This window comes from Triturus cristatus, chromosome 3_2, assembly GCF_964204655.1.
Source record: "Triturus cristatus chromosome 3_2, aTriCri1.1, whole genome shotgun sequence".
Taxonomy (NCBI): domain Eukaryota; kingdom Metazoa; phylum Chordata; class Amphibia; order Caudata; family Salamandridae; genus Triturus; species Triturus cristatus.
The window spans coordinates 866,967,413-866,987,152 of record NC_140584.1 but is presented as its reverse complement, the minus strand read 5'-3'; the positions used below and the strand labels follow the sequence as shown (position 1 = coordinate 866,987,152).

Below are 19,740 nucleotides of genomic sequence, written 5' to 3'. Positions count from 1 at the left end.
AACGCACTCACTGTTACGCAAATGTTGTAAGACAAACCCCATCACTCACAGGGTATCACAGCCAATGGCTGAAGTGGGCTGAGTTAATGTTGCATGCTTTATGCTGTTGTGGATCGACGGATAGTGTAAATGAGACTCATACACAAGAAGACTAACTAAAGCCTATTTAACTATTTATATGTATATACATGTACTTTAATGATTTTTTGTTTTTAATTACGCCAGCCTGGAAATCTTGGCAGTCAAGTAAGACTGTCGGTGTCTTCCAAAGTGAATCAAGAACAACTTATTAAAATGAAAATCTTTATCACCGTGGTTTGTTGAATCGGGTTACCAAAGTTTATTATGATTTGGAACTCAATGAGGGCCACATAAAATACAAAGAGGATTTTTAACAAGCAATATAAAATATACAAATGATACAACACAAGAGAAAACCATTCAACGTACAACTATACTCTTACTTTAGATAAAGAGACCCCACGGACAGAAAAAGTGCAAATGCGCAATTAAATCAATTAAACATTATAATGCGGTACAAAAATACAAAAAAATACTATACAAGCTTAACAAATGCCACAAATAAGCGGTGCAAAATGTTTTACAGTACCATAGTAATACAGTACTTCTATTTATGCAATATGTCCAGCATTACGAAGCAACACTAATACGATAATTCTATAATACTGCACAAAATATTTAGCGCTTAAATACCATATTCCACAAATTCACTGTTTGTGGAGAGAGTGATTTTTTTTCGCATAAGAATGTAAGATTGAAACAAAACAATTAACGTGTTTGGGTGCGTAAAGTTAAATAAAAAAAAATATTCAAAGTAAATAAATATAATAGACGCATGCAAAACTCATAGGCACAAGGTCAAGTAGTCAGTCGCACAAAGCCGAAAATCAGAAAAAGATGCGAGAAAGAAAAGGCGGAGGGGAACTACATGGAAGAGGAGAGACGCGTGGGCAGTTAAAAAAAAAAACATTCAATGTATATAAATATAATAGACGCATGCAAAACTCATAGGCACGAGGTCAAGTAGTCAGTCACACAAAGCCCCAAAAAAAAAATTTGCGAGAAAGAAAAGGCGGGCGGAACTACATGGAAGAGGAGAGACGCGTGGACAGAGAGGAGTGCTGTTTGTAGAGAGAGTGATGTTTTGTTTGTTTTGCATGAGATCGTAAGCAGAAAAATCAGACAAAAGCATACGTGTTTGGATGCGTAGAGCAGAACACAGAGGCTGGAAACTATTGAAGAAGAGGGGAGACAGAAAAACACAGAGGCGAGACAGGATAAAAGTGCTGTTTGTGGAGAGAGTGTTTTTTTTCCGCATAAGAATGTAAGAAGGAAAGGAAACAATGAACGTGTTTGGGTGCGTAAAGTTAAATAAAATAAAAAAACTTTGGGTGCATAAAGTTAAATGAAAAAAAACATTCAAAGTAAATAAATATAATAGACTCATTCAAAACTCATAGGCACGAAGTCAAGTAGTCAGTCGCACAAAGCCAAAAATCAGAAAAAGATGCGAGAAAGAAAAGGCGGAGGGGAACTACATGGAAGAGGAGACACGTGGGCGGTTAAAAAAAAAACATTCAAAGTAAATAAATATAATAGACGCATGCAAAACTTATAGGCACGAGGTCAAGTAGTCAGTCACACAAAGCCCAAAAAAAAAAAATGCGAGAAAGAGAAGGCGGGGCGGAACTACACCGAAGGGGAGAGACGCGTGGGCGGAGAGGAGCCTGTGAGAACGCGCGGCGGCGATCAAAGAAAAGGCGTGCGACCATATGGAGAGTGAGGGGGTGTGCAGCCTGGTGAGCGGAATGCATGTGGCAACAGAGGGAGAGCGCGCACGCACAAAGTGTCTGGTAGAAAATGGAAGCTGTAAAGAATGCGCGTGGTTGTGGCAGTTGTTGACAATGCGCGTGATTGTGTTCACATGAATTGTACGCGATCCGCAGCTACGTAGACTTTTCGGACTGCTTACTATAATCTCGCCTATCCATCCCTGCGGGTTAGAATAGGAGAGACCTAAAAATGTACGAAATTTTGCACAGACTATTTCTGATGATGGTGCAAAAACATTTCCAGGACTCCGCTACCATAGTTATGTTGCATTTTTAAAACAATGGGCTTGGCAATCGACGTCGTAACAAATTAAGGTGGAGGACCAACAATGTAAATTGTGAACACAAGTCCCACAACGATCAAAAAGCCTCTCCTCCTTAGGTAATCTCTCCCAATATCCAGTGATAATTCGCAACAGAAGCAGATTCAACCTTAATAACACACACATGAGGGATGCGGACACCATGAGGGAGGTTCCATAGTACACATGGTTGTGTTTTTTTTTTGTTTGTTTGTTTACAAAGGTTACTCTCCACTCCCATTTCATTCTGGCCATGCTGAGCCCACAGGACAATGTCCCTATTCTTGCTCACTTCATAAATTAGATTATTTTTTTTTAATCAGATTTTTTTTTTTTAATATAAGTTTTGGAAGAGGAGCCACCCCACTCTGACCAATTTCAGACATATCCAGAGCTTTCTTATAATTTGTGAAGACGGCACTTCTTCCCTTCAAATGCCATATTTCAATGCAGCCAGATAGAACCTGAGTTACTAGTCAGTATAATAAAAGCAGCCATAGCAAACACATTAGTAGAGAGAAGCCCAAATTCAACCCGGAGAGCCGAAGGTACGGCTGAAAAATTCAATTACAGATGTTGCGACAAATACGCTCCTTTGACATTCTCAAACAAGCATTGGCATAGCCAATAGGTCTCGCCTTTGGGACCTTATAAGTGTTTATCCATGCAACAATTGCATAACTAAATACTTATAAGGTCCCAAAAGCGAGACCTATTGGCTATGCAAAGCGGCCGTGCAGCCACGAAAGTGAAAGTGATCGCGATCACGATCAAACATCAAAGCGGCCGTGAAATCGAAAGTAATGGCGGTAAAGCGCGGCGCGCGCGCACGCACATGCACTGTGGCTCTAGGCTGGCCTGGTAGCACTTTTTGGAAACCTCTCAATAAGTCTCCTAAAAAGGACCAATACGGCTCTTCCATTACTTCACAGGCATAGCTCAATGAAAGCGGAATCTTAATTTTAAAAACCGCCAATATATGGGCAAAATTCGACTGCCCGCAAGACTTATATAGTCTGCAAATGGCTGAAGCTTGAGATAATGCCTTAGTTCTACATTGACTGATGCTATCCTTATTTAAGCAATTACTAGGAATAGGAATAAATTCTACCTTGATATAGATACAACTTCACCACTTCCAACTTGTAATTCGCCAGGAACCAGTGCAAGCCCTTCCTTACTTTCCACCCCCCCCCACCTCGGACCCAAAGACTATAACTTTAATCTTAGTGATGTTTATTTTTAGAACGTGCTCATCAGCATAATTTCCCAACTCTAAAAGGCACCTCTGTATTCCTATATGGGCTAAATCCAACATAACATCATCATCAGCGTAGAGTAGACAGTAAAGGCTCATTGCTCCTATTTTAGACAGACCCCCCTTAGGCTGTCCAACTCTATAAGCTAGGTCATGGATGAAGACGGAGAAAAGAAGGGGCGCAAGTAAGCACCCCTGTTACAATCCATTATGTGTCTCTGCTTTGCTGGACAAATCCTGGTTCCCTCCCATCAGAACCTGAGTCCAAGTTGAAGAGTGCAAAGCAACAATCAACCAAAGTAAGTGCACGGGAATCCTCACTGCAACCAATTTCCTCCACAGCGTCCCACTGTCAATCCTATCGAACGATTTGGAGAAATCAATAAAGTCAGAATATAAGACCATTCCCTTGCCCACAGGATACTTTTCTATCAGTGTTTGGAGGGCCGTGATATTCTCTAAGGTTCCACACTTCTTACGGAAGCCAGCTTGCTCCACGGGAACAAGGTTATTACCAAGTGCCCAATCCTGAAAGCTGAGAAGAATACTCTTGGCGATCAGTTTCCCGATCACGTCCAATATTTCAGTCTGCCTGAAACTAGTAGGAGAGGTTTGGGCCGTTTTTAGGTCTCGCCTAGCTACTGCGTTTACGCAATTGCTATGCGAGACTCTAGTAAGAGGGGCATTTCAAAGTGCTCCCAAAAGTGGATTGCATGGCGAGCACGCGCACTATCACGTGCATCGTGCCGCCATGCAATCCGTTTTGGGAAGCGCTTCAGCCTGGATTGCATGGCAAGCACACGCACAATCACGTGCATCGTGCCGCCATGCAATCAGTTTTGGGAAGCGCTTCAGCCCACTGGCGCCCTCGGCATCATACTTCAAAGGGTCCGCTCCCCAGCCTGGAATGCACTCCCCCGCCAAGCACGCGCGCTTGCTTTCACTTTTGCGCGGCGGGCGCTCGCTCGCGTCCGGACCAATTTGTCTTGTCAACATTGGAATGATGAAATCCTGAGTCAGTTTACGTGAGATTGAAACCTGCAGGTTGGTTCCAGGCGGTTGTGTACCAATGCGTGCGCTTAAGAATAAGATAACACCGCTCTTTTAGACTCTATGACTGTCAACTAACCAGTGATGCGATCAACACTCTGGCATGATACAGCGCCACGCCATCTGTTTCGTAAGAATCAGCAACGCAATGCCTTCCGCAGAATTCAAGTACCACGTCTGTGAGTGAGGCTGAACTTCCTGGGTTTAACGAGCTGATAAGGAAGCAGTTTAACTAATCGCCACCAGGAGTAAGATTTTAACCACTTTGGCTGTCCTCGGTGGTTTGCAAGAGCCAGGATGTGTGGGAATCTACTTACTAAAACTGACAAAAAAGTTAACAGTGCGGCATTAAGCAACAGACCCTGAAAGGTGCCGAGGATCACAGTCTTTCACATTCGAGCTGACCTGTGGCAACAAAATGCGCAGCAACAATTACATTGAAACACCCTTCCTGCCCTCAGTAAGTGTGAAAAAGTTGATTCCGAGAAACCCCATATGCCAGCCCCATGCCTTCTGACTTGATTTTTTTCTGTATTTGCTAAAATTCGTGGAAACAGCAATGTTTGAAATGTGATTCCCTGCGAATACGCCTCAATGTATGGAAAGCGCTTTGACATCGATGATGGCACAGTCTGAGCTAAATACAAGTTAATGGTAAATAAACATAGCTAGAGAGTTTAGGCTGTTTTAGCAGCCCGCGGTACTTAGGTGAGGTAGAGAACTTATGCAGCGCTATCCTCGCCAAAGATATAGCGCTGACGAGTGACGCATGTTCAAAATATTCAGAGCACAACAAGGTATTTAATCATGGTTAAGACTTTGGGGACACGCGTATAATAATACAATTTAAAATACCCAAATCGAACTGATGCCGTCATATTAACATTACTAGTTTTACCCAATAGCAGTAAATGCATACCTGGTGCAAAACATGCAATGTTAAACCAAATTTTCACCATAAGCCACACGCGCCTCTCACGTTTAGTTAATATGTTAAGGAACAAAATGCATCCCACACATAAGACAACACCCCATAAAGCAAACAAAATGATCGCTATAAGCCCACCGCGATATTCAGAAAACATCAAGCGCCAAGCCCCACGCGCCTCAAGCGTATAACAACAATATTTTAAGTAATACAAAAATGCTTCCCACACCCAAGACAACAACGTATAGTAACAAGATAGCTTTGAGCACAATGTTGCTAGTAACCAAATGCAGCCCACACACAAGACACCACGCATCAAGCGTCTACTACAAAGATAGCGTATAATGAAAACAAGCATTGCCATAGCCAATAGGTCTCGCCTTTCGGACCTTATAAGTGTTTAACCATGCAACAGTTGATGTTGTTGCACCACGAATAGTGTGCGGCATAACTAAATAATTATAAGGTCCCAAAAGCGAGACCTATTGGCTATGCCAATGCTTGTTATATAGAGGCACAACAACAATTCCTTTCCAGGAAGACAGTATAACCCCATGCAAATAACAATATTGGAACACTGGGCATAGAAAAGGAGTCCATGCAGAAACCTTGCTTAATAACAGATATTGGGAGTTCATCTAGGACCATCGCCCAGAGAACCACGCACCAGTAATAAAGCTATCTCCTTCAAAGAGGGCAGGCCATATGCACTCAATGAGAGTGGCCCAACACTTGACCATAACATCCTGCAACTGGAATTGATGCCACATAATTGTGAGATGTATTGGGTCCACTCTGCATCGGATTTAGGAATGGCACAAGCCTTAGTTCTAGAATCACAGTATTCAGGTATTCAGGTATTAAAGACAAGCATTTACATGAGTCACCAGAAAAAGCGACCCTTCTCATCTTAATCCTTTTCTGGTTCTCCTCCCTCCTCCGTTAAGACACCTTCAATTTAGTTCTCACCCACTTCAACAGATTGATTTCTCTGTGCCTCAATAGCGACAACTGCTTAAATTGCTTCCTTACTTGTGAATTTATCTTGTGATTTACCTTTTTTACCCCCCAAGGGATAACTATAGAGGGTTTAATACTAGTAATACTATTTTTGCTACCATATTTTCGAAACAGGGACAGCTGCCTTTCAAACCAGGTAATAGGGTTCTCTAGTGGAATGACAGAAAGATACAAACTCACTATTTTAACCTGAGCAGACAGGTTCCCCATATTATTATTTGACCAAAAGTATGTTTTACTGTAAACAATAAGTGTCATTTCTGGAATTCTAGGCCTCAAGACCCTTAAATTCGGAGTCAAATACCAAAGAGAGAATACTGTGATCACTTAAATCCTCAGTACCTCAAATTGAGAGCAAGCGCCTAACATTTAGTAAGATAGCACTATATAATCTAATAAGGATTGCCCTCGAGAGGAATGAAAGGTGACAGAGTCCTCTGGGAACCTACCATTTAAAACAATAAGGTCATTAGATCTAAGGCAATCCAGAAAGCATAACCTCCACCTGGTTGATCTAATATTACCAGGCAAATCAGTCTCTGGAATACTCCACACCCATCCAACTCTGAGTTTCCAAAGGTTAATGTGCAATCTTCTAAAATGGTAATATTGTGTACAAAAGAAAACCGACAACAGAAAAAAATCAAATGATCTCACAGGGGGGTTATACACATTTACCATGGGACTAACTCATCTCCCTTCCCGGATTCCCTGACCCAGTGATCTACAGTTTTTATCACTCTCCTCCCCGTATCTCTTCCAATTGAGATTGTGATAGCCTTCAGGTTTACAACCCGCCGGCTCCTACAGGAATCGTAATTGGGAACTTTGGTGCCCAATCTAAGAGTAAAAGGCTTAGAGGGTCTATGGTTCCTTCAAACGGAAAAACATAAATACCTTTTCTCCGAAAATGGTCTACATTGGCCAGGATTAACTTTACAACAATCTTACCACTAAAAGTGCCCCTAGAACTCGGAAGTGAAGCAAGGGGATCCAAATACAGCCGGTCAATAGCTTTACTTGACATCAGGCACAAAGCTTCACTTTCTAACAGGAGCTGCAAGATAAAATTTTATTCAGAGGGCCCAGTTCACTATCAAACAAGGAAACTAAATTCAAGGTATTCGAAAAATGGCCAAAACCAAGTCCTTTGATGGAATTATTATTGTGCTTTGGCCCAGCCCCTGAATTAAGCGGCTGTACTAATTAAAGAAAAGGAGGAGCCTCTCCATTAAGAGTCCTGACAAATTTGAGAGCAGAACATAAACAAGAAGATTCTCCATGAGCTGGGGGAGGTCTTTTAAAGGACCCACTCAGCCTCTTGGGGTGACTCCACAACCTTCCTCATCGAATCTCACCAATTCAACAATCCCATCCCCACCATCATCCTTCACTATAACCCTGTTCGCACCACCCTAATTATTGTGGACGATTACCCCTATATCCATGAGCCCCTTCTCCAGCCGATGGCAATCTAAAGTTGGAACTTCTAGTATTTTAGGAAGGGACAGGCCTCGAAAAATCTACTCGCCTGCTCGCAATTGGGAGTAAAGTTTTATGAGGTTGTGCTATTTTAAGCACCTACTGGTTCCATCTGGTGAGTAAACTTAGGCTGGAAAGGAACAGGTATACTTCTCATTCAGAAAGTGAATGAGCAATAAAGTTGCCATTAAATCTTGTTTCTATCTTGACACATTTGCTGTCTGTTCAGGAAAGAGGACAAATGTCAGTTTGTCTTTTAACTAATTGCTGCTTGGAAAATTAAGTTTATTTTTCTCTGTCTTACTAGAGTTAGAGGTTTTTGTCAAGTGGGCCCTTTGAAAATGTCAGTTATTTTTCTCTAACACATAACATTTAAATAAATAGCCTGTAAATTAATATTACCAAATATTTCAAAATATATCCAGAGTTACAAAAGCAAATTGTTGGGAATTAAGAAGTGTGATGCAAACAAATATTGAATAGGAGCAAAATAAACCAGAACACTTTACTTGGTGATGTGCAAATGATACATATTTGCGGAAACCCTATTTCCAAACATTATTGTTTGTACACTATATAGTTTTATCAGCAAAGCCGCTTGTCAGTGGGACTGTTCAAGGCCACGTCAATGTATAATCTGCTGATTACAAATAACAATGTGCTACCACTCCATGCTTTAGTTATGTATTTATTAAAAGTGATTTGAGAAACATTTCTGCCCACACCCTAATGAAAATGCTGTTAATGAACTAAGAGGCAAGTCAGAGGTCATGTGTATGCTATATGTGGCTAGATTTGTATTATATATGGAAAATGGTTTGGTCTAGTAAACCAAACAAACACATTTTTTGTACAGCAGACATGCTGAACTCGCACATTTGAAGGTGCTCTCATATGTGATAATGAAGAAAATGGCAGCTCAATGAATTAAACTATTTGCCCACTATCAAATCATTTAAAACCAGTTTATGGGTCAAGAGCATTACACATAGGTTGAGAATGTTAGTTAAGTCACTAGAGCTTCAGGTCTAGCAACATTTTCATGATTTTTCGTGGCCTGAGGGAGGGCATACTAATAACATCTGGGGACTCAAGCTCCCAACCTGGATAAAGATCAGCCCTCTCTGGTCCTTCTACTTTTCAAAGTTGATTTATGGGAGCGGACTCTTCTGGACTATTAGAAAACCTCCTCGCAACAACAGACAACATCCGCACCCTACTGGACAAAGGAGAAACATCTCAGCGGCGTTCGACACAATCTCTCACCGCAGACTCCACGACGCAGGGATTCAAGACAAGGCCCTCGACTGGATCCACTCCTTCCTCTTCGGCAGAGCGCAGCGGGTCAAACTCTCCCCCTTCCTCTCGGACCCTACACCAACCACCTGCGGGGTCACCCAGGGGTCATCCTTCAGCCCTTCAACATCTACATGGCTCCGCTCGCCCCCATCGTCAGAACCTACGGACTCAACAGTGTCATATGCAGACACCCAACTCATCCTCTCCCTATCCAACGAACCCAACACCGCTAGACACAATTTTCGAGAAGGCATGGAAGCCGTCGACAAATGGATGAGAAACCGCTGCCTTCAACTAAACATCAATAAAACAGAAGTACTTATCATGGGCAGACAGACCGAGGCCTGGAACGTCACCTGGTGGCCCCCACGCCATCAGCCGTCCGCCCACCCCATGGACCACGCACGCAACCTGGGTATCATCCTGGACTTCGAACTCAAAATGGACAGCCAGATCAACGCCGTCTCGTCCTCCTGCTTCCACACCCTCCGCCTCCTACGCAAGACCTTCAAATGGATCCCCCTCGAACACAGAAAGACTGACACTCACGCCCTGGTCACCAGCAGACTCGACTACGACAACGCACTCTACGCCGGAATGAACAAAAACCTCACACGCAAGCTACAGAACATCAAGAACGCCGCTGCAAGACTGGTCCTCAACCTGCCAAGACACTGCCACATCTCCCAGCATCTGTGCACACTCCACTGGCTCCCCATCGAAGCTAGTCACCTTCAAGATGCTCACCCACGCTCACAAGGCCCTCAACGACACCGGACCAGCATACCTGAACAGCCGTCTCAAATTCCACGCATCACTAGGGAACCTACGATCAGCCCAGCTCTCCTACGCGTGGTCCCCCGTAACCAGAAAGACCAGATCAGGCGACCGCTCCTTCTCCTTCCTTGCGGCCAGAGCCTGGAACGCCCTCCCTCTCCACCTCAGACAACATCTCTCCCCATCTTCACAAGAAACCTCAAAACCTGGCTCTTCGACAGACCCCCCTCCTTGATGGACTGGAACCTGTGAAACCCAGCACCTTGAGACCCTCACAGGTGAGTAGTAGCGCTTAACAAACGCCGTGATTGATTGACTGATTGATTAAAACAGAACCACCTTAACTCATGCCTTAAACATGTAGTGGACTGAATAAAAGCCAGCAGTTTAAAACTTAACGTAGAAGGAGGTGATGATAGTGGATAACAATCCCACTAGGTGGACAGAAATTAACTGGTCAACTGCTCTGGGTAGGCATCCTACCCCCAAAATGGAGGCAAAAAGTTTAGGAATCTGGCTAGAAGAAAAATTGACCATGGATAACCAGGTCAAGAAACTAGCAGCCACTTTTTTCAGCCTACTCCGCACCCTAAGAAGACTTCTGAGATTGCTTCCAGACAACACGTAGAGTGGTGGTGCAAGGCCTGATAATCTCCTGGCTTGAATACGACAATGCCTTATATCTTGGAAGCCCCAAGTCAGTCTTGAAAAGAATGCAGGTCGTATAACAGCACGCATTCTCTTAAAAATACCCAAACACCAATCAGCACGGACAGCACTGGCGGCCCTACACTGACTTCCAATGGACAAGAGTACATTTTAAGACTCTATGCCTTCTACATAAAGCCATCCACAATAAAGGTTCTAAATTAATCCAGGACCTTATTACCGATTACAATCCAGTGTGATCGTTATGGTCCACTAACTAGCTGCTACTCACTGTTCGAAGAATCAAGAGAGCCAGAGCCAGTGGTCACTCCTTTGCCTACATTGCCCTGAGACTTTGGAACGCTCTCCCACTACAAATGAGACTAATGGAATCACAACTGAAATTTAGAAAACTACTAAAGACTAGACTGTTTGAGTAGGTTCTGCAGGATAGCTGTCCTGTGGCTAGTTAGCGCTCAGCAGCCCTTTTCCATAGCAAAGCGCTCTATTACTCTAGGAGAATAGATTAGAATACATTATTCATGACTAAACAAAAGAATCCAAAAAGGTAAAACATGGTTACACTTGATTAACTGTAGCTAGAAAGTGCTCCCTCAACAATGTCTTAGAGACAGAGAAATAGGAGCAGAACAAATTAAAAGCAAAGGATCATTTCATAGATACAAAGCAGATACCCAACAGAACATGTAAACGCAGGAAAGCCAGAAGGATCTGGTGCTTTAGGGTAGGCACAGAAACAAGCACCCTTGAAGGCCTAAGACAGAGGAGGTTTTAGTTTTACAAATCCTTCAACCTAATGTACAGTTCTCGTGTGATAAATGAACAAAAACTAGTGGAGAAAGAAGTTCTAGTTCAGTGCATAGTTCACATTCAGAGGCTCTATGAAACTAAAGGAGCTCCGGTGGCTTTTCCAGGGTACTCCTTTCCACACAAACTGCACTGAACAGGAAATCAAATGGCTACAACGGTCATGTCCAACGTGAACTGAAAATGAGCAGCCTAGAGATTTAGTTATCACTATTTCTAGGTCAAAGCACTGATTGATACATTCCATTCCAGTAAAACTTCTACTGGATTTAATGTTATCCTTTCATAGCTTTCATATGGGCCACCTGGCATGCTTTACACAAGTCACACCACCATTACCAATTTAATCGCAATGTTTTTTTAATCGCTGTCTGAAAGTTGCATCAAAAACCATAGCCCTCATTACCAATAAGCAAACTTGTCATTTGACAGCTATAAACTTAGCATGCAAGTAGGGCACACGGTAGAGAACATGCATCTGTTTTGTCACTTAAAGTCTAGCAGGTAAATCCTTGCCTATTAAGTACCAAAGCAGGGCTTTACATAACTTTAACACTACTGTTTTAAAAGCTGACTGTTTATGTATTTCAGCTGACACTAGGTCTACGCATAGTATACTGACCTGCCCTGGCTGTCAAACTAAACTACCGTTCTTTGTATTCCTGAAGACTAAAGGGAGACAAAATATAGGTAAAAATAACAAACGACATGAGGAAGACAAAATCGGGAAGTATGCCCTGTTAAATGCTAGATCCCTAGTTAAACATAGTGTGGAATATGCATCCCTTATTGAGGCAGAAGATATAACTATCGCATTCATAACTGAATCTTGGACGGACAATGCTTCAGGTCCAGATTTGGTGAAAGCCACACCAGCACACGATCTCTCCTTCACTATAAATAGGCCTTATAAGAAGGGGGGTGGTTTGGCAGTAATCTACCATAAATCTATAACAGCGTGGTTTAAGCCCTCAATGAATGATGAATGTGAAGCTTTGGATTTTAGTTTTCATGTCACTACACATTTAAAGTACTTTATGAAGGTAGGGAATGCACACCATTTCTATATGATCAAAAATCCAAATTTATCCATATTTGTTGTTATTGCGTGCTCCTTGGAAAAGTGCCTTGCCCAGGTGACACTTAAAAATAGACATCGTGATTATGGGGCGACTTTTCACTCCTTCCCAAAGGCACTGCTTTTGTGAATACTTCTCGTTTCAAACCACTTTTCTCCCATTTTTTCTGTATAAACATCCATTTTTTCAATCTCTTCTTTATAATCCACTTGGTTCCACACGCTTAAAGTGATGCCAATTTTCAAAAGTTTCTCATGTTTTTGATGTGCCCATCCAGACCTCTCTTCAAAAACACATACTGACGCATATATTTATCCAGAAGCAGTGTTTATTAAAAACCCAAATCATTTCGGGCTACTGGGGCCCTTCGTCAGGGGTCACTACAAATAAACAATAGAACACGTATTTATTGTTTCATTTCATCAGTGCCTAGGTTTCTTGCTCGTAAATACATGGGGAAAGACCGAGCCCATATTTAGTAAAACATTTGATTTTTAAGTAATGCGGTAAGCATCAGGGTGAGGAGGAGTGAGTTGTACTTTTAATCAAATGTACTTATAGATGATATTTAATTTATATACTGATGAAATGAAACAATAAATACGTGTTCTATTGTTTATTTGTAGTGAACCCTGACGAAGGGCCCCAGTAGCCCGAAATGCATTGGGTTTTTAATAAACACTGCTTCTGGATAAATATATGCGTCAGTATGTGTTTTTGAAGAGAGGTCTGGATGGGCACATCAAAAACATGAGAAACTTTTGAAAATTGGCATCACTTTAAGCGTGTGGAACCAAGTGGATTATAAAGAAGAGATTGAAAAAATGGATGTTTATACAGAAAAAATGGGAGAAAAGTGGTTTGAAACGAGAAGTATTCACAAAAGCAGTGCCTTTGGGAAGGGGTGAAAAGTCGCCCCATAATCACTACACATTTAAAGGCACTCTCATTTATACACCACCTGTCCCCAGAAACCCGTTTATTACAAAAGCTACTTCTATGTTTGAAAAAGGGTTAAGTGTAAGTTCTTATACAATTTTAGGAGATTTTAATTTTTATTTAGAGGCACAAGCTGATTCAGATACCTCAAATTTGATAGATCTGATGAGTAGCCTGGACTTAAAGCAATTGGTCAATGGTGTTACCCATAAGGCAGGACATACTTTGGATGGCATATTTTCCAATAACGAGCAACTCTCTGTTTTGGGTCTTCTTCTAGTGGTCTGGTCAGACCACAAGGTAGTGCTGTTTACAATGACCATGCCAGATCGACATACTATGAAACCAGTAACCAAACAGCTATCTAGCAGAGCATGGAACAGGGTAATCGCAGAAGAATTACAGGAGGTGCTAATTTCCACATCCTTCAGTCCTCCAACAGACCTGGATGAGGCTGCACTTCAATACACTAACTGGTTGGAAGCAGCCAGAAACAAACTTGCCCCAAAAAAACTTCTTCAATCTAGCAGGGCACGACCCTCCTCACCGTGGTATACCCAAGAACTTGGAGACCAGAAATTGGTCTGTAAGCACCTCGAGAGATCCTGGAGGAGGGAATATAAGGATAACAAAAATAAATGAATATATAGTAGGATTAACCCAGTATAAAAAGATGCGGCAAGAAACGAAGCAAGAGTTTTGTGAAGAAAATCAACTCAGCCAGAAACTCTACCAAAGAACTTTTTAAAACAGTAACTTCTTTAGCGTATCCAGTCCCTCCGCCTATCCAGGCCAATCAGGAACTGTGTGATAAAATTGCGAACTTTTTCTTTGAAAAAGTAGATACCATTTTTTCATCCTTCACTAGCACTGGGAGCAAGACCTCCAACAAATACCCACTGGACGCTGAGACAGGAATAGATTCCGAGTCACAGTTAATCAAGGTCGCTGCAAGTACCACCATAGACATTTCTAAATTACTGCTGAAAGTGGAAAAAAAGTTTCGTTTTTAAAATTAGCAGCTGAGCCTGTTGTTTCTACCCTGACCCCTATTACGGATATTTCCCCAAACTGTGGAAAGAGGCAGCGATACTGACCTTGCTCAAAAAGCAGAGTCTAGATCCTAAAGATGTGAACAATTACAGATCTATATCCAGACTCCCTTTTCCTGCAAAAATTGCAGAGAAAATCATGAACGAACAACTTAGTTCCTTCATGGAAGAAGCTCAGGTACTAGACCCCACTCAATATGGCTTTCGAAGTGGCCATAGTACGGAAACTGCACTACTTAAATCTACCGAGGAGATCAGGGTCGTTCGTGATCAGGGAGGAAAAGCAGCTATGATTATGCTGGACCTCTCCGCGGCCTTTGATACAGTCCATCATGCATTGCTGATGGACCGGCTGCGAGAGATTGGAGTACAGGGCTCGGCATGGAAACTACTTAAATCATTTCTGTCACACAGACGACAGACAGTCACCCTAGGCGAATTCTCAACCAAACCGTACTCTCTGCCTTGTGGGGTCCCCAGGGGTCATCCTTAAGCGCCAAACTCTTTTTAACATCTACGCGTCGCTATTGGTTCCCCTGATTGAATCATTTGGTTTCAATTTGACCCCATATGCAGACGACACCCAAATTGTGGTGTCGCTAAGGCCAGGAGAGTTGCAGGGAACGGCATCCAGATTTCATGACTGCATGATAGCGGTGGGCAACTGGATGGCCCAAAACTGTCTCAAACTTAACTGCAGTAAGACGGAGGTAGTTTTGTTCAGTAATGACGCCACCTTTTGGACCCCAGAGTGGTGGCCAGACACACTAGGTCCTCTTTCCACTCCTGTTAAAAAGGCATAAAACTTGGGAGTCTGGATAGACAATACACTCAGCCTCAAGTACCAGATGAATGCAGTAGTTTCGTCCACCTCCTACATTCTAAAAGCTTGTAAGAAAATAATGCCAGTCTTGCCTAAAGAAAGCCACCAGTTAGTTATCACTGCTTTAGTGATGTCCAGACTGGATTTTTTTAACAGTTTATATGTCAATATCCAAGAAGGACCGATGAATAAATTACAACTTCTGCAGAACGCAGCGGCCAGATTGCTGACTGGCACGCCAAAACATTGCCTCCATCTCAGCTGAGATCAGAAGGCTTCACTAGTTGCCGGTGTGAAAACGGGTGTAGTTTAAGGCTCTATGCACTGTACACAATGCCCTCTATAGAACCGGGCCCAACCATTTCAAAATGCAATTTCAATGGTATACACCAACTAGATGTTTACGCTCTTCAGAAGCTAAACTGGTGTCTGTGCCTTTTGCAAGAAAAGCCAATTGGGGTGGAAGAAGTTTTGTGATTGGTGCAGCCAAGGCATGAAATGGCCTCGCGATGCATCTTAGAGCCTTGCCAAACCTGCTTGTCTTTAGAAAGGTTTTGAAGACTTGGCTCTTTTCTGTCTAGTCTCAGGGTTTAGTTTTCACCCTTTTTTAACTCAGGACCCCTGTAGGACTTCATGTAGTGCCAGGACACCTTTGGGTAGCAGTTCGCGCTTTAGAAATGTCAATAACATTAACATAAACAGTAAAGATGGCACCACAAGAAGCCAAATTATGGGGCTAATATGTCCAGATTTATCACTTTCTGAGGAGTTTTTTAAAATGTCTGATGAGACTACTCTCCAGCACCCTAACGTTAGCTTTATTAACTGACCTCAGGATGATGAACATCGCCTCACTTGCAAAGCCAAGACCTCTGTTGTAATGAGTAAAATTGGGGGGGTGAGGGCGGGAGGGGTGGGATAGAAGATTGGGTCATTACACGAAGGCGTTATGCAATGTTTTATGCCTCACTGGTTGCCTTTCACTTGGTGGGCTTAGGAATGTCTGTGACCTATTCTGGCTGTTAGATCTCTGGCATTTTTTTGAGTCTATTACCCCAGGAAAGACATACAAGGTTAAATCTGCATGAAAAATATAGCTTCAATAGTGTATGTCCCTGGAATCCTGCAAAGGGAGCTTAACCAAGGCTTTTTGTAACCTGTAAATAGGTACCTTAATTAGACAAGTCTATGGATGAGGTAGAACCAATGATGGCCAGAGTTCTGCATCTTTAGCGAAGGATTGGTACTCTACTTGTGAAATATTTCCTCATAATTCTGACGCTGCTCATGCTAACCCAAAAGATTATGTTAATGCTATTAGTTCCTGAAGTGGGTTGAGGACAAGCTACATTTCCACCCCCAGCTGTTTAAGGTATTGCTACTCTAAGCTCAAGCAACTGTTAAAACACAGGGTGTAAGGTCCACGATGAGCCTAATTAAGACCACGATACCTCAAGGCCTGTCTCATGTTTCAGTTTACTTCATGAAAAAGAAGGCAATGTGTTGACTCTGAATGATTAAGGTGTTCATACTTATTGCAGACAGCAGCTTTTAAAGGGATGTGTCATATTGTTTTAAGTTAAATGGTCCAAGATGTGTATCTGTATATTTTATCTGCATATTTAAATAACAATAATATTAATAGTATTACTATTCAGCCCACTGCTCGTAACGGGCTGGGATGCTGCGTGTTCCATACCACCAAATCTTATAGCTAAGGGCGTGCCTCCTGCCCCTCACAATCAGAAATATCCACCTTTAAAATGATGTTACCCCTGCAAACTTCCCCTCATTACAGTAAGGTGTCTACTTTTAGTCTCTCTCCAACCCTTAGAAGTCAGTGGTTCAATCTGAAAAAAATCGCAGCAATTCTAACTGACAGGGATAACTCACTCCAAGCGTCATATAGTCTCCACACGCATCATTCCAGTGCTTACAAGCAGATGTGCACACTGACTCTAATGTTTAAGGACACCCCACCCACCCCTTTTTCAAGTCCCTACTCCACCATTAACAGACAATATTGCACAACCGACAAACACATTTTAACAATTCTTACAGAGAAGACGGTTCGCTGCAACCACCATGCAAACTGTTAAGCAAAAACCGTCCAGGAACTTACATATACTTCCACCCTAACTCTAATTAGTCAGAATTGCCCTGACCCACCAATACGTATGGGGGCACTTGGGACAAAACGTGTAGGCCGTTTGTCCCTTGACGTTCTCTACGTCCATCTTAAACCCACCTCCCCAGACACAACGTAGCATCCAATGTTCCTATTATCTCAATGAGTCCCCTTTCTTCGTATCGGCCAACATTTCTCATAGGGCCCTCGCGTCTGCTTGACCCTCCCCAGTGTTCAGGCCAAACCTTCCCAGGGAGCGTTATCTCAGACCCACAACTCCATAGCTCAGAGGCCAAATATCTCTGTCAGCCACCCAGTCTCTCTGAGGCCCCACCCCTCAAAGCAACTCATCTCTCCTTGGGCAGACCCATATTACTCCCAGTGGCCCATCTTACACATCCTCTTAATCTCGCCAAACCCGCACCTTATCTCTCCACGGAACCCGTGTACATCCCAGATTCATCATCTCTTTCAGGCCTTTCCACAGCCGCCATGCCCTCCCGTTGCCACTCAAAGACCTTCTCAAACAACGCTCCCAAGATTTGTATCCCGCTCTTGGAACCAGGCCTCTCTCATGCACCCCCTTTTTCTCATGCATACCCTGCCAGTCCACTGACCTCCCCGCCACCTCACCGATCAGGCCCAGCGCCGGGCTCGCAGACACGAATTTGTTTTCCTCTTGAAGCCCCCGTCTTCTCTTACTTCCGTAGGGTTAGGAAAGCCGGGTCTCCGTGGCAAGTTGCCCGCGCAGGGGGCCCCGTTGCCCACACGGGCTCCACCGGGCCCCCGCTGCTATATACTTGTACTGGGTATCCTAATGATGTCGATTTCAGGCCGTCTCCCTTAAAATGCTTCTGTGGGCCCCTTGTCATGGAGCCTCCAGGGCTCAGGTTCTTCGGTCTCCTCCTACAGGGTCTACCGCCCCTGTCGTGCTCGCGGGCGCGGCCCCTGTGTCTCCGCCCGGCCCTGTCCGCGCGCCGCCGCCGCCGCCTCACAGTACAAAACTGCCAAAGCCTAGCGCGAGCCTCAGCTCCGCGATCTCGCGAGATTTCCGCTCCCAGGCGAGACTAGCGTCAATAACAAACCAGGGAACCAGCCCTGGGAAAGAGAGCATTCAGCAACGTTCCACGTGGGCGTGGTCTAAACACCCATTTTTTTCTCCTGACCAAGAGGACTCGTACAAATCAGAAGGAAGAAATAACGAGCAGAGGGAGCAAGTCTGCGTCTCCAGAGACAGCAACACGGCGAAGATCATAGCTTAAAGGAAAGCGTAGGTGTAGAATAGAGTGGGGAAATGACATAGCGCAAGGGACAGCGACGGAACGACGTCAGAGAATAGCCAATGGCTGGTTTTGCCACATCAGTTGATGCTGTTTATGGACAGGCCATAATTCTAAGTACAATTTTTGTCCAAGCCTTTAAATGAAACAAGCATTGGTAAAGTCAATAGGCGTGGCTATGTCAATGCTTGTTTTGTCATATTTAATTTTTTTGTAAAACATACAGTTGGGATCAGCACTCCCAGAAATATATGTATAATTTAGATTCACAGCAAAAACATAGGTTTCAGGTACTCTATAGTTAGAAATTAGCATTTAAAAAACCTTAGAAATTCACTGGAAAAAAACACAGGTTTCAGGGACGTTATAATTAGTTGGACATTTCACTCGTACACAACCAGAGAAATTTGTCCGTTATAGTTAGTTGACTAACTATAACTCGCACCCCCGCAATGCACTGCTGATGATGTCACATATTACATCACTCATGACATGGTCAGTGACATCACTGATAACATCTCAAATAACATCACTGATGACATTATCCAGTGACTGAGTGTTTCTAAAGAGTTTAAATATGTTTTATACATATATATGCCAAAGTGTATTGAAGAATGAGTGGGTACATGAGTGTCTGAATGGATGATTTAATAGGTACATGTCTGTATAAGTGAGTGATTAAATGTGTCTTACTAATAAGGCCCACCTGCTAGAAGACATTGATCCTACAACCATTGTACCATCATTTTGATGCTGCTCTTCTTAACAGCATAGTGTGCCCCCCTCTGTAACCCGCGATACACCTGTTATTGTATTACTCTCCCTGACTCATATGTCCTCGAATTATGAGTTTCTTCCTGTTTTGTATTCATACTTGGTGTCAATATTGCATTTATGTCCTTCCTTTCATCCTTTTGTAAAGCGCTCTATCCTTTGGGATCTTGTTCGCGCTATATAAAACTTTAGAAATAAATAAATAAAATACATGGGTGAC

General features: G+C 43.0%; 1 protein-coding gene across 3 annotated transcripts in view; it reads right to left on the bottom strand.

Moving 5' to 3' along the window:
• TAOK1 (TAO kinase 1) overlaps positions 1–18,535 on the bottom strand; it is a 1,366,047-nt gene extending 1,347,512 nt beyond the window's left edge. Inside the window, exon 1 of one of the 3 annotated variants that reach the window (XM_085649205.1) lies at positions 18,084–18,535. The gene's annotated coding sequence lies outside the window, so the exon portion shown is untranslated. The remainder of the gene's footprint in view (positions 1–18,083) is intronic. The other 2 variants (XM_085649204.1, XM_085649206.1) reach the window with 2 other exon arrangements.
• Between the last annotated feature and the right edge of the window lie 1,205 nt (positions 18,536–19,740).